We start from the raw sequence: 14,347 nt of genomic DNA, 5'->3' as shown, positions 1-14,347 counted from the left end.
CACCATATCACTGAGGTCTGAATTAGATAGGGAAATGGTTCTGCATCAGCAAGATCTACTCTAATATAAGTAATATGGCCATATGCACTATGCAGAGAGTAACTCACCTTTGATGTTAAGGTGGCTGGCAGAAAAGGAGTCACCATTTGTCTCCTGAAAGCAGATTACATCTGTGTTATGATTGGAGGCTAGGGACTGGAGAACAGAACACTTAGCAGCTGAGCAGGGCCCAAGCAGAATTATTTCGGGCCCAGTACAAACTTGTAACACAGGCCCCCTCCCTCACACATACCACAATCCCTCATGCCATACATACAATCATATGAGCCATAAAAAAATTTTCCTCATGGTAATGGGGGTTACAGCCTGGTCCGGGCCTCCAGGCCCCGGTAAAGTGTACCCTCTTCCCCCTCCATGTGGGAGCCCTGCAGCTGAGAGACCGTCAATATTTACCTGAAGGATTTTCAGGGATGGGCCAATGTCCAAGGTTTCTTGGTCATAGTTAAGATTGCTGAAACTGCTTGAGAGTCCATACTGGCCAGGAACTGAGCTTTGGCCTGCTAGTTGCAGCTTTGGTTTTCCTGTCAAAGAAAGGTACTTATGGACATGCAACAGGGATGTAACTGCATTATACTCCCCTCTAGAACTAAGAGCAGAAAGAGTGCTTCCCCTTCCCTGGCTTCTCCACATTCCTCCCCTCCTTGGTGCAGTGAGAGCTCCCCCTTCTATTTCATTGTTGTTTGAACCACTGCTTACATATATTAGGTCAAGTCAGGCATGTAAAACCTGCTACTGGTCCCACTAACCTAGTACAACCTGCCATGGTTTGGGTGCTCAGCAACTAAACTCAGAACCCCGCCACAAAGGAGTAACTCCATCTGGCACTGCTGCCTTGCAGCTAGTTCTTGGTTGAACAAGGACCAGCAGAGAAAACCCTGAATCAAATCTGTTGTGGAAAAAACATCAGGTGGTTGGCACTGCAACTCAGCTCTGCCCTCCAGCATCTCCTGCAGCTGTGCTGGCTTCCAAACATCTTGGCCTTCAAGTCTTTGGTCTAGTCTGTACTGCTGGGGTTGGGTGGCTGGCTTTGGTCCTAAGGCAATTCTCTGCCTCTTTCCTTTTTTCCTAGGTATACACACCAAAGGTTCAGTTATGAGGGTTGCCCTCTGCAAACTTGCTTGTTGGAACTTGAGGACAATGTGCACGAGTATGTCAACCAAACTAGAGTTGGTCAAAGACCTTAAAAGTCAGCCTTCACTGACCGAGACCTAGAGAAATTTGACATTGATGTAGCCACTTTCTCTGAAACCAGATTAGCTGACACAGGCTCTTTATGCGAGATGCATTACGCTTTTTTTCTGGCATGGAAAAAGCAAACAGGTTTTGCGTACAAAAACTCCGTAGTACCTGTGGTCAAATGTCACACTGCAACATCAGAACATATATCTCTAAGAATATCTACTAGAGGTGGCTTGCCAACATCATCAATATATATGCCCCAACACTTTCATCCATTTCTGAAGAGAAGGACTTGTTCTATCAGCAACTAAACAGCATCATCGTTAAGAGCTACCACAAGGAGACTGACACTATCTGCTGGGAGACTTCAATGCTAGAGTTGGCTCAGATGACAAGATGGGGCTGCTGTACAGGCTACTACGGAATGGGAAAAATGTATGACAATGGGCTGACGACTGGAGTCCACCAAGGATTAATGTATTGCTAAGATCTATTTCCAAGGCAGTCACTGCTAGAAGATCTTGTGGAGAAACCCCAGATCTGGACAATGGCATCAACTTAATTGTCACCCACAGAAAACAGGATGTTTTCCATACTTGCAGGTTTCACAGTGCAAATTGACACAAACCATCTGCTTGTATACTGCAAAGGAAGGCTTTTACTACAGAAATTTAATTGCATCAAACAAAGCCGTTGCCCACTCATTTAACATCAATAATGCAAAAGTCCAAGAAAGGGGTCTTCAATTCATTATAAATCTCAGGGAAGGTATGTCATCAGTTGCACTTCCCCTGAATGCTGATGCAACATGGAACACTTTCAGAATTAATGTTCATAACGCTGCAATCTTAGTTTTTGGTAAAAAGCCTGTACAAGATAAAAACTGGTTTGCTGCCTCCTCAGAGGAATGGTTTCCAGTATTAAAGCAAAATGCACAGCATATCTCCACCACAATATGAATCTCATGAGACGTGCTATCTCATGGAGATAGGCCTTGATCCTACAGCTAGACAGGGGATGCACGGAAATAAACTATAGATGACGTGCTGACAAAATCATAAAGCAGAAAAAATAGAATGTGTATTTAATCTTTTTCAGTTAGAGCCATCTTAAGCCCCGATCCTGCAAACATTTATGTACCTGTCTAACTTTATCCATGTGAGTAGACCTATTTGAAGTCAATGGGACTACTTATGTGAGTAAAGTGAAGCAACTGTATATGTATTTGCAGGGCTGGGGCCTTAAGTATCATTTGCAACACTAGGATTCTTAACGATCTTTCATACAGAAATTTGATTTTCTTTGTTAAAGTTTGTTTTGTCCATTTAATGACTTGTCTGAAAAACAGGCCGGGGCGTGGCAAGGTGGGAGCAGTGGGTGAATTTAATCTGACTATTATAGTTGACGTGGTGAGTTCCATGGTACTCTACATATAGGCCCAGATTTAGCAAAGCACTGTGCATGTGCTTAACTTCAAGTACATGTTTTAAGCTCTGCTGACTTCCCTTACTTAAGTGCTTTTCTGAATTGTATTATAGTAGTACTCAGGGTATGTCTACACTGCAACTGGGAGCAGAGCATCCCAGGCTGGGTAAACAGACTGGTGCTAGCGCACTAAAAATAGCAATGTGAACATTCAAGCTCAGGCTGGAGCTTGAGCTCTGAAGCCTTCATGGTCGGGAGGGCTTGAGAGCTGGCACAGCCACATTGCTATTTTTAGTGCACTAGCTCAAGTGCACTAGTGTGAGTCTGTCTCCCTGACTCGTGCATGCTGGGAAATGGTGCCAGAGGCAGTTCTTTATCTGTAATGTCTGATGTGCCAGGGCTCATGCAATTTTTTTACATTCATAACTGATGCAGCCAGCCCAGAGATGCCGGGGCTCTGAACTGCAAGTTAACAAATTAAGCACTCCCCAGAGGGCTCTGCTAGCTCTTACAGTTGTAGTCCCTTGGGTAGGACCCCTAAAGCCTCAGCTCAATCTGGCATGCCAGGAGCTGACAAAGCATCCCTGCCAAGGCCAAAACGCTGGGCCTGAGGCTGGGGGGCAGTATGTTACAGTTTTCTCGGGAGGAAATGGTACGGGTGAAAGCAGCGGGCACATCATGGGATGGGAGGGAGTTGGATGGGGAGAGCCTCCAGGAGGGGAGGAGAGAGCCAGAAGAAAAAACTGGGTCTCTCTAGGTGAGTCAGCACTGCTTGATTCCTGGCTGTAGTGCCAACGCTTTGCTGCCTCCTGTTGCCCAGTGGCAGAGCAGCCAATGTCTGGTCAGAGGGGGGAATGATACGCAGCCTGACTTTCCCGCCACTCCTTCCAATTCCACCCCACCATCAATTTCCGTGGGGTTACTCCTGGCTTACACTGTTGGAGGAGGAGAATCAGAGAAAGGCAAACCAAATAAGGCATTTGCTAATTGGGGTGAATTGCCATCCTCCTGCCTGAATGAGCCTGGGGCAATTGGCTCATATAGAAGAGGTTTGTACCACCAGTATCAGCTGCCCATCTCTGGGGTCTGGAAAACAGCTGCCAACCCAGAGCAGCTCCTCCTTCATCAGCCCCTGAAGTGACAAACCCCTTCCCCCACTAACCTCCACCAGAGTTGGAGACCGCTTCCCACCCTGCTCTTCCTCCCACAGAGCCGGCCGCTCTTCAAGCTACTGGTACGTTTGCTCAGTCAGTTTCTGGGCTGCGTTATCTGTGAATGCCTTCTGCCTCACTCGGCTGGCTGTTACAGTGGTTGCTCCATGCTGTTCTAGCAGCTCCCTGTTGGTTGAGGTTACTGAGGCTTGCACAACTCTGGTGATGCTGGCGGGGAGAGGGTGAAGTTTAGGACACCACGGTTAATGGAAACAATCCTTGACCGCCGGCCACCCTCTGCCCTGGATCGGTGGGCATCACGCAACGGACCATCCAGATGTATGGGGACAGTTTATTCCTCTGTGCTATCAACAAAGATGTGTTACTTTCCCAGTGCAACAGGCCCACAAGCTGTCCCATTGTGCTCATGGATGAGAGGAAGTTAAGGCAAGGAACCACCAGTCCAAATGAGGCATGGAGTTCAAGCATTGCCCCCAGCCCTCAGGCAATGGGACTCGCAAAGGCACCAAGCAAGCAAGGGGGGCAGGTCCCCACCTTCCTGCATATCCAGCTGCACAGAGAGACTTCCCTATTGCCTCCCAATTTCAGTGCTGCTACTGAGGGCCAGCCTTCTGCTGTGCTCTGCAGAGGGTTGTCAGAGTGCCTAGTGGAGCTGAGGGGTGGAAGGAGAAGGACCATGCTACTTAATATGGCTCCTCCCCTGCTCTGGATCCCCTTCTTTCTCTGCACAGTCCCTGGTTCAACTTCCTCATTGCCCCATTGTGTCTCTCTCCTCTCCACACAGCTCTGCTGGGGAGAGCACATGGGCTTCACGTGCTGACAAATTGCATGGCATTCAGAGATGTAATCCCCAGGCTGCTCACATTCTGCCCGGTGTCTTAGTTCTTGCTCTGACAATGACTCTCAAGGTGGCCTTGGGCAAATCATGTCCCTGCTTTGTGCCTCAATTTCCCCATCTGAACAAAGGAGACCATGCCAGCTTCATAGAGGTGATATAAATGCATGTTTGTAAAGTACCCCAAGATCCTCAGCTGACCGGCACTAGGTAGGTGTTCTTACTAAGTCGTGGATATGTTTATGGCCATCTCCAGATGGCAAAGGAAGGGGGTGGTCTTGTGGTTGAAGCTCCAGAATGGGAGGTGGGACAGCTGGGTCCTATTCTTGGCTCTGCCACTGAGCTATGGGGTGACTCCGGCTAAGTCACTTCACCTTTCTGTGGCTCAGTTTCTCCATTTGTAAAATGGGGACACGGATACTTACCACGCAGGCAATTCCTGTGAGTTTTAGAGTATGTTTACACCGTGGAGTGAAGTCGATTTAATTTCAGTCAACCTTCACTCACCGAACTTTAGAAGTTGGAGGAGAGTGATCACACCACGTTCATTGCATCGGGGGATTGTATCCTCACCAGCCGTGCTTGCATCAATAATGAAAGCAGTGCACTGTGGGTAGCTATCCCACTGTACAACTAACTGCAGGGGCTTTTGGGAAGGTTGTCATCCTCCCAGGATGCAATATCCTCCCTCTTCCCCTTATCCATAATGAATAGGCAAACGCTTTTTCGCGCCATTTTTCGAAAGCCTTCCATCTCTGCCACGCATATGTCATTGCTGGAGAAGCATGGAGCCTGCTCAGCTCTGCACTATTATTGTGAGCATCACAAATACCTCATGACTTATCCTGCAGTTTTGAAAACTGAGACAGGAACCGCAGCGTGGAAAATTGTGCATTTACTCAAGCCGCCCTGCTACAAGCCATAGAATGAAACCATTCCCGTTTGCTGCAGGCTGTCATGCACGAGCTGCAGTCAGTGGAGCACTGTTTCTGGTCCCAGGAAACAAGCACTGATGGGTGGGATTGCATCGTTATGAAGGTGTGGGATGATGAGCAGTGGCTGCAGAACTTTCGTATGTGAAAGGCCGCTTTCATGGAACAGCGCAGAGCTCTCCCCAGCCTTGAAGCACATGAATACTCACTTGAGACCTGCTCTGACAGTGGAGAAGCGAGTGACCATCACTCTGTGGAAGCTAGCAACACCAGACTGCTACCGGTCAGTTGGGAATCAATTTGGAGTTGGGAAATCCACCGTGGGAACTGCTGTGAGACAAGTGTGCAAGGCCATTAATAGACTTCTGCTAAGAAGGGTATTGACTTTGCAAAACCTGCAGGACATAGTGGAAGGGTTTGCTGCAATAGGGTTCCCAAACTGTGGCAGGGCAATAGATGGCACACATATCCCTATCTTAACACTGGACGCCTTGCCACAGAGTACATAAACTGAAAGGGATATTTTTCAATGGTGTTGCAGGCCCTTGTGGATCACAGGGGACGCTTCACTGACATCAATGTGGGATGGTATGGAAAGGCGCACATCTTTGGGAACTCAGGTATATTGAAAAAGATGCAAGCAGGTACTTTCTTCCCTGACCAAAAAATAAGTATTGGCGATGTTGAAATGACAATAGTGATCCTTGGGGACCCTGCCTACCCCTTGCTCCCCTGGCTAATGAAGCCATATACCGGGCACCTGGACAGAGAGATGGAGCAGTTCAATAATAGGCTCAGCAAGTGCAGAATGGTGGTAGAATGTGCCTTTGGATGTTTAAAGGCGTGCTGGTGCAATTTGCTCACTAGGTTAGATCTGAGTGAAAGCAACATCCCAATAGTTATCTCTGCTGCTGTGTGCTCTATAACGTGTGTGAGACAAAGGGGGAGAAGTTCCCTTTGGGTTGGGCTGTGGAGGCAGATAGACTAGCCACAAATTTTGAGCAGCCAGATACCAGTGCAATGCTGAGAGCCAACCGCAGAGCGCTGCGCATCAGGGAAGCATTGAAAAGTCATTTTTGTACTGAGAAACAGTAATGGATGTCACTTATCTGTGCTGTAACTTCCCTTCCCATCCCCCTCCCTTTTAGCACTGTGCCTGCGCCCCATCTTCCCCCCAGTGCCCATCTGTGTGGGTTTTGAGAAATAGAGTATTGAATTGCAAAGCAGTAAAGTTTTATTGATGATCATTAACAGCAGAGGGAAAGGAAGATAATGTAATGGTTCACATGCATTCTCATGGTGCGGGAAGGGGATACAGAACCAAGAGTGTCTTTGCAAGCAGCAAAAAATTCACAATCCAAGTTCTTAAAGAGGCCAGTGCCTCTTCCTGCTCCCCTTAACCAGGGTCGAATGGAGCACATACTGCACCCTGCTCAACCTCCTCCTAGAATGCTTGGGGTTGGAAGCAAGGAAAGAGTGCATCTGTTGAGAGTTTTTTCAAGGGCTGCAGAGGGAGTCGATCCTGCCACTGCTCTTCCTGAAGCTCTACAAGATGCCTCAACATGTCTGACTGATCTCTCATGATACTCAGCATCTCTGCCTGTGTTGCATGCTCATTCTCCTGGGATGCTTTCCTGTTCTCCATGTCCATATTCAGTTTTTCTGACAATGAAATCCTCCAGGCTCTTAACTCTGTGTCAGCAGCTGCGGAGGTATTCATTATCTCATTGAACATGTCATCCTGAGGTTTTTTTTTCCACCTTCTAATCTGCGACAGTCACTCAGCAGGAGTAGAGACTGTGTTGAAGGTCATGCTGTACACTGTAAGGCAAGCGAAGCACAAGGATTCCATTGTTAGCTTGTCCCATGGATGAAAAGCAATGTTACAAAGTAAAAAGAACTCCCCTTTGTATTCCCAAGTAAACGCTAGACCACATACCAATCTCTACCTTTTGCACAGGTTGGAGAGGCGTTCCAGCCATGGTAAGTAATGGGCTGGTGCATCCATTTTAGGGAAATCCCCTTAGCACATACTTCACAAGACCGTATATCCCCAAGCAGCAGGTTGTTGGTTTCCCCCTTTCCCCTCCCAAATCTCGGCTGTGGAAAAGGTGGTCCAAAGAGTATGGGGGGTGTTCTGGTGAAGCGTCCCCGGAGAAAATATATGGGCATCCGTTCCCTGAACCCTAAAACCCATAACAACATACTGTCTGCAATCTTTCAGGGAAGGGACCCAAGAGAATATCCCTGGCAGGGGACTTATATGCACTGAGTATATTGGGAGGGTATTGAAAACATGTGCCATCTTCCCTAGTTGACCATGTGTTATATCAGACTCCTGAGGGTAACACAGGTGGAAAGGGAGGATTTGTTGCAAGCATCTGGTTCAGGCCTGGTCCTTATGCTGCTTTGCTGTGTTCTGTGATGATGCCTGCACATTTATTGACAGAGTGGCAGGGGAAAGTGTCCTATTGCGGTGGAAGAAATAAGGCTGCCCATCACAGAAACCTTCTGCAAGGGATTTCAGAGTACCAACATGAAAGTTTCCTGGAGATATCCAAGGAGGATTCTCGGCCCATCCCTGTTCATATAAAGAGTCTTTTCTCGGGGCAGCCCTCTGCTTAAGTAGACCAACAACGAGGAAACCCATCCCTACTACCATACACAGTTCTTTTTTCCCTGCAACAAGAAGCTGGACTTGGGATGTACCCTAGAAATGAGATTTGCAGTACATACTCACCAGATGGGCCTTCCCTGGCATCTTGGTCAGTCACGCTTTCCTGTGTCCGGCTGGGCTGCTCCAGGGTAACAAACAGCTCCTGGCTCTCCGGGAGAATGGGTACTCCACTCGCCTGCCCCCTGTTCTCTTCATCTTCTTCCTCCTTGTCTGCAGACTCATCGTCATTCATCCTGGACTCAGATTCCCCTGAGGTATCTACACTGCTGGTGGCACACTATTGGGGTTACTGCCGAGAATTGTATGCAGCTCCTCAAAAAGTGGCATGTCTTTGGTGAAAAGCCAGAACAATTGTTTGCTTCCCTAGTTTTCTGATACGCCTGCCTCAGTTCTTTGATTTTAACGCAGCACTGCTGCGCGTCCCTTTTGTGTCTCTTCTCCAACATGCCGCATAATATCTTCTAGTAGATATCCAAATTTCTTTTGCTGGCTTGTAGCTGAGCCAGAACAGACTCTTCGCCCCACAGACCGATGAGATCCAAAACCTCAGGGTGATTCCAGGCTGGAGTGCATTTGAGGCATGCAGTTGCCATGATCAGTTCTTCTGCCAAGCTCTCTTCATGCTGACCAAATAGGAAATGGGAATTCAAATTTCCTAGGACTTGAGGGGCGGGGCTGTTTCCTGTGTACGTGGCCGCAGTGCAGCAGAATATGAAAGTCCAGAGCAGTCACAGCATAGCATTCTGGGATAGGTCCCAGAGGCCAATGGTATCAATTTACACAATACTCTGCCTACACTGCCACTCAGTTGTCGCAGACACTTCAACTTCAGTGTAAGCCACTTGCAGAGGCGGTTTTATTAAGTCGAACTTTACTGCGATTTAGGTCAATTTAGGTCAGCGTAATGGACCTGCCAGTGGGGAGACACACATTATATGGTCGATGGAATCTGCATACCATCAACCTAATTTCGCAGTGTAGACCAGGCCTGTGTTCACTAATCTTTTCAAAGTGGGATCACCAGGTAGAAGGCATTTCATGTCAGGTTACTGAGAGGTCCTGAAATCAAGTTGCTGAGATTCTCAAGAGGTACATAAAAAACAAGCTTCATTGATTATATCTGCCATGTGGACCTGAGTCTGCTCTGATTCTGCATTGATTTCAATGGGAATTTTGCCACTGAATTCAATGGGAGCAGGGTCAAACACCGTATGAATATTCAGCCACTGCTGACTAAATACCCAAAGGCCTTTCCCTGAATGCCCTCTTCTCAGTATAAAATGTGGGATCAGTTCTCAGGTGCCAATGTTGCCATTGGTTGTTCTAAAATCCTGGTCAGGAATCTATAAGGCGTGCTCCCCGTGGTCTTCCAGAAAATGCTGTAGAAATGCAAAGCGTTGATACTAAATGTGCTGCACTGATTTGCGTGTGAGTAGGCACTATCTGTACATGCTTTTGTCATAATTAGAACTATGATCTTGGCAAATGGTCCCTCTTGAAATCCTGGCGTTGCTTTGCAGGGAATTAAAGAATAAAGCAGAGACCCATATGCTGTTTCCTTGGTCAAAGCAGGGAAAGCAAATTAAAGAGCACATTTTAGCAGAGTAAAACAGCTGGACTCTTCTCAAGGCAACTCCTTCGGGGGCAGCTATCTGCTCTTAGCGAATGCAAAAACATCTGGCACAACACCAGCCATTTAGCCACAAGTGGCAGCACCAGCTTGCATTTGTCATAGAGGAATTTTGCTGGTCAGCCTGACAAACAGCCAAAAGTTGGGCACAGGATGCAGTGACAAGAGAGCTGTATTTGGTTTCCATGTGCGCTGAGTTATCTCATATCCTAAAGTTAGCTGCAACATGCAGTTTTCAAGATTTATTTGCTAAGTAACAGTGGTACAGGAGAAGAGGACGCTGGCTGAAAGAAACTGACAGTGGCATATTGTATTGGGAACAGGCAGGCTGTGCTAGTGACAGGATATATCTGTGCACTAAGATAAAACGTGGAAGACCATTACCACCGGGGCTATGTAAAGGGCTGTTCTAGAAATCAGTGGTGTGCTCTGGAATACTGTGTTTGGCTCTGGGGGTCACCCTGTCTCTAAAAGAATCCAGCTGAAATTGAGGGACAAAAATTATAGGAGTCCTGGAAAGGCTTCCGTGTGAGGAGAGAATGGAAGGATTGGGACTTTATCGTGTCCCCTTTTATGTGTGTCCTCTCTAAATATGTATTATCTAAGAAGGATGTTTACAAAATATGGCATCTGAAGACCTTGCCATGTTTAATGTACTGTGTGGCAGTGATTTGCTTTCCCCTGCTAAGCTCAGCTGGTATATAATTGTTTAGCTTGCTATTGAAGATGAAAGCCAGTTGTTTTGCAAAGCCTTTTTGCATGTCTTTGCTCCTAACTGGAACTGTCAGTGCAGCTGCTTTTTATTTCCTCTACTGATGGAGGTCTAAAGTTCCACTCTGAAGACTTCCGTAATTTAAAGGAAGATCTTTCCCCTCAGACCCAAAAGACTTTGCTATGTTGGTTGGGCGGAAGGTCCTGTAGGCAATGACCAGTGTCCCAAAAGGAATGATGATCTTCCGTGTAGTTTATGAAAACCCTTAACATCCAAAACAGAGACCTGCTCTCTGAAGAGCTTTAATGAAGAGCTTTTAAGGAATGTAGTATATTTTCTGTTCATTTCTATGTTGGGGAAAGGAAACAACCCCCTTTTCCGAATGAAAACACACTGAGAAGTTTAAAAGTATTATTAATTACTTGTGTTATGGTAGCACCTACAGGCTCCAACTGAGATTGGGGGTCCCAGTGTGCTTAGTGCTATATAAGCACATAGAAAGACAGTGTCTGATCTGAAGAGCTTACAATCAAAATAAACAAGCCCGATAAAGAGAGTACTATTATTACAGGTGAGGAACTGAAGCCCAGAGAGTCAATGTGACTTCCCCCAGGTCTCTCTCTCAGTCTGCAGCAGAGCTGAGAAATAAACTCAGATCTCCTAAATCCCAATCCAGTTTCTTAATGTTATAATCCTCCTTTTGTATTTTAACCAACCTCTCACCTACTAAATTAAGCTAAAGTACAAACTATGCCCGCCTTTTCCCTTCAGCAGCTGTCTCATTTTGATGTGTCATCTGCATGGCTGGGTATTTTCCATTGTTTTGGCTCAGAGACCACCCTATAAATCTCTTTGATTGGTCATTCTATGTACATGGTTCCTGTGTTCTGCTTGATAAGGTGTTTCGTAGTTCTGTGAGGGCCCTTGTTCCAGCTGATGAGGTATTTTTCATAGCAGATCAAATCTTTCTTTAATGGTAAGTCTGAAGGCCTGTTTCTGCGATTTCACATTCTAGGCGTGCGTTCTTCCTATCTTGGCTGCTCCTGCAGGGCTATCTGTCAGTCAAACTAGTGTTCCTAAGCTGCTACATTTCCTAATTAGAAATCATTCTATGCAAATCCAATCATAAAATTGTACCAAATATAATGGGATGCTGAGAGTTCTCCAAAGCTCTTTCCTTCTGCCCATTTGAGTGATTTTTTTTTTTGACTGAATCAAATGAACTTCAAAGTAAATGAACTTTAGAGAGGTCAGAAAGTTTAACACTATTGATTTTTTTTGTTTGTTTTAATTCTATAGCCTGCTAGAACTATTATCACTTCTAAAGAATGTATGCCATAATGATCCTACTATCCTGTGGAACCCAAAGCCACAGTGTTTACAATGGCATAATTTTCAAAATTGCAAACATTTTCCAGTGCAAATTTCCTGTACAGTAATAGCAATACGGGGACAAAGCCTGCTGTCCTTACTCAGCAGTCTAGAGTCCTGAGAAAGAAATGAGTAAATGGTGATAAGCTGAATGTGAATGAACAAGATGCTTTTGATAAATTGCTGGTTCTAATCTTTCCCCTGTTGGATTTGATAGCATCCTAAAGTTGTCGACATTTCATCAGTTGGCTGTTTGGTGGTCCGCATGAAATGACTTTGCTGGATCTCAGTTCAGTTCTTCACAGGCAAGAGTCTGTATCACAAAACCACCATCACAATGAGTACAAACTGCCTACCCTGCTGGCAGTCTCAAGAATTGCATTGGTATCAAGACTGAATTACTCTCTTGCCATGAGAGGTTATCTGCTCTACATAGATATTAAGTGTGTAGGCTGGGTAATATGGGGAAACGTCACTGCAATTGCTTGGCTTGTGCTAGAGCACTGCAGTACTGTAGGTATGTATATGGTTACTCATCGGGGTAGCTGCATTTCAGTAGGGAACAAAATTATCTCTGTCCATGGTATATTTGCCATATTGCTTTTGATCCACAACAAGATCACCTATTGACATCAATGGAAATTATGTTCTATCTATTTTAGGTACCTTTATGACCCCCTTCACTGTAGTCTCTGAGCATCTAGCAATCTTTAGTGTTTTTATCCTCATAATACTTCCCCCTACCTCACAAAGGTGGTGTTATCCCAATTTTACAGATGGGAAACGCACAGAAAGGCTTGTGCAAGGTGTGGCACAGATAGTCTGTGAAAGAGTAAATGAAGTGGGGTCTCCCATGTCTTGCACTAGCACCCTAACCATGGAGCTTTCTTCCTCTCTATTTCATGTCTGCCATGAGAACAGTCCCATGTGCGCCTGGATTCTGTTCCCAACTCTGACATTGAGTTTGCTGGGGTTTTTAAATTTTTTTTAGGTATTAAATTTGCTGCCTCTCTCAGCAGATCAATCTGGCGTAATAATTAATAGATTGCTCACCACTGGCAACAGGCATAAAAGTCCAAAATGTACAGAACTATTTCTCTGTACTAATGTCATAAAATGCTGTTACTTTTATGGCGGTAATTTTAGCAGGAATTTAAATCACCACCCTGTTGACAATCAGACAAATCTTCTTTAAATAGAAATGCAATGTGATTGAGCTAGTTAACATTACAGCACATTATTGTCTTTACCTGCTGCAATCAGCCTTTATTCTCAATTTTATAATCGGTGTAAATTTTTATATCTCCTTAGGCAAGCAGAGGACTGAACTGAACTTCTAGAAAATTACTTCGAATCAGCTATGGTGATATAATGGAGTAATAACAGTTTTAAGGACTGGCCACATACTGGAAAAAATAGAAGATTCCATATAAAGTACTAAAGAGCAGATGGAGAAATCGACAAATAGGAGAAGCTACTGCACGGTGGCTGTAAGTCAAGAATAAAAGCAAAGATTCAATGTAAGTTTACATTGCAGTAGAACACAAGGTAGATGTTTTTGTTTGAATCTCCATTATAGGTAGTGGGAGAGGGGAAGAGTAGAGGGTTGGAACGAAAATGCCACTTTTGGGCATAGAGAGGCAGCGGCGACTAGAAGAAAAGCAGAGGGAGATTAATCTTGCATTGGAGCTGGAGATATTTATTTTTTATATCATGGCAATGCTTGGAGGCTGCATTCAGAGATTAGGGCCCTGTTGTCCTTGGCACTTTACACATGTGTAACACAAAGAGCATTCAGGAGTTCACAGTGTAAAGAGGAAATGCATGGAAATTGCAATGATGGCATTTTCTTCATGATGTTCCTGAGGTGGAGAGTTATGTTTGCTCCCAGTCCCCTTCTTGGAGAAACCAAGAGGGGACTTGGCCAGAAGGACTTGAACATCCTCAGAGGTTAGTTGAAAGCCAAGACCATCTGCTCAGGGGCCTCTTGTCTCCTTCTGGCCCACCCCTTCCTTCCTGATCCTATAGCACCAATGGAGGCATGTTCCCATGAGTCCCCTTGCTGGCCACCTTACTGCTCTTCAGCCATCTCAGGAGCTTGCCTAAGCGAATTCTAACACTGTGGGATATTCCTACAGAGCGATAATGCTGTAAATAAAGCAATTCTCCAGGCCCTGTTCTCTCAAGCTGTCTTGCCCTTCAACCCCGGAGCATGTGCGGAGGGCTTCTTATAGGCAAATGAGACCAATACTTCCCACCTGGCTCTAGTAAATTCCCACCACTTCCTTTTCCACAGGGAACAATTGGCCCTAATTTGAACAGTTACGTGGCAATTGTCAAGTAGGTTTAGGCTC

The 14,347-nt window shown here is 45.7% G+C and overlaps 1 protein-coding gene across 1 annotated transcript in view; it reads left to right on the top strand.

Annotated features, from left to right (window-relative positions):
• Positions 1-14,347, top strand: part of SLC15A2 (solute carrier family 15 member 2) — a 154,724-nt gene that overhangs the window by 56,930 nt on the left and 83,447 nt on the right. Inside the window, exon 4 of the mRNA XM_067549643.1 lies at positions 13,305-13,513. The gene's annotated coding sequence lies outside the window, so the exon portion shown is untranslated. The remainder of the gene's footprint in view (positions 1-13,304; positions 13,514-14,347) is intronic.

This window comes from Emydura macquarii, unplaced genomic scaffold (genome assembly GCF_026122565.2).
Source record: "Emydura macquarii macquarii isolate MOO-44397 ecotype Brisbane River unplaced genomic scaffold, CSIRO-AGI_Emac_v2 contig_1253, whole genome shotgun sequence".
Classification (NCBI taxonomy): Eukaryota; Metazoa; Chordata; order Testudines; family Chelidae; genus Emydura; species Emydura macquarii.
The sequence above is the reverse complement of the archived record's forward strand: the minus strand, read 5'-3'. Positions and strand labels throughout refer to the sequence as shown.